Source organism: Microcaecilia unicolor, chromosome 4 (genome assembly GCF_901765095.1).
Source record: "Microcaecilia unicolor chromosome 4, aMicUni1.1, whole genome shotgun sequence".
In the NCBI taxonomy this organism is placed as follows: domain Eukaryota; kingdom Metazoa; phylum Chordata; class Amphibia; order Gymnophiona; family Siphonopidae; genus Microcaecilia; species Microcaecilia unicolor.
In genome coordinates, this window is record NC_044034.1 from 323,666,133 (window position 1) to 323,667,767 (window position 1,635).

The following is a 1,635-nucleotide window of genomic DNA, read 5'->3' on the forward strand; positions in this document are numbered from 1 at the left end:
GCATGGAGCTTGTGGAGGTAATTGCGGTCTGGTGTGTGGAGGAAAGAGGTACTGAAGGGGGAAGAGAACCCTTAACCTTGCCCCATCGTTTCGGCATAAAATTAGCGATCCTTCTCAATAGTAAGGAAAGAGTCAGAAGCGTGTTCCCCACATGTCCTACTCAGACGCCAACTTGCCTCCCCCATGCTTGTGTTTAAAAAAAATAAATGTCAAGAACTCAGGCACTGACAGGAAAGTTAACATTTTGCGCTAAGCCTTAGGTTACTGTTGCGATTTTAATGTAGCAGCAATTTGCATGTCCACTAGTTTGAGCATACCACGGCAATTTGTTTGCGCTGATTTTGGAGTACAGTTGGATTCTACCACTTTTCAGCATCAGCTCTAAGTCCTGAACACATCCTATAGTGCCCTAATCTGACCTTCCATCTAATAGCGATACATAACAGCTAATAAGACAGTAGTTTTCATAGTAGCAGTAACAACAAAGAATATGAAATATACATCAGAATGATAGGAAATTATTTACAGTCCACCCATGTGTGTGGTTTGCATGTGTTACAGTATATCTGTTGGGGGTAATTTGGCAGATGAAACATTTTGGGGGTGGTGAGGTAGTTGTTAGGAAATTTTTTATTTTATTTTTCTTACATTTGTACCCTGTGCTTTCCCACTCATAGCAGGTTCAATGCAGCTTACATATTATATACAGGTACTTATTTGTACCTGGGGCAATGGAGGGTTAAGTGACTTGCCCAGAGTCACAAGGAGCTGCCTGTGCCTGCAGAGGGAATTGAACCCACTTCCCCAGGACCAAAGTCCACCACTCTAACCACTAGGCCACTCCTAGTGGTGGGAGAAGTTTTGGGGATGATGTGATAGTAGCAGAAGAGAGTTGTTTTGGCCTGTGTGTGTGTGTATGTGTGTGTGTGTATGTGTGTGTGTGTGTGTGTGTGGGGGGGGGTGATGGAGGGATGGGGGTGTGTGAAGGATGATAGAGTAATTGCATTGGGGTAACCTGGATGTGAGGGTAGTGGGGCAGTTGCATGGTATAGTTTTTAGAGTAGGGGCAATTTGCAGGTTGATGGGGGAAGTAGTTTTGGGGAGTGGAGGCAGTTTGTGGAATGGTGGAACAGTTGCAGGGGAATAGTATTTATGGTTGGTTTAGTTTGTGGGGTAGTGGAGGCAATTGTAGGGGAGGAGTTCTTTTTGGGGTGAAGTAATTTGCTGAGAAGTGGCAGGTGGTGTTTCTAGGGTTGGGATAGTGTGCATGGTGATGGGGCAATTGCAGAGGGTAGTATTTTGGGGGTGGGGAAGTTTGCAAGCTGGTGGGCTCCTTGGGGAAGTCGCTTTATTTCCCATTGCCTCAGGTACCTACTTAGATGTAAGCTCTTTAAGGCAGGGAGATATTGGACCTGAACACCTGTCCTCACTGTACAGCACTTTGTATGGCTAGTAGTGTGCTATTAATGATTATCCGGTGGCAGTTTTTGGGGTGGAGGGACAGTTTTGAGTTGGGACAGTTTGCGGGGTGGTAGGACAGTTGTAGAGGCAGATACCATATTGTATCTCTGATTAGTACACTATTCAGGGATTAGTGTACTAATTTGTAAAGCCGGCAAAATCGGACTACCTACT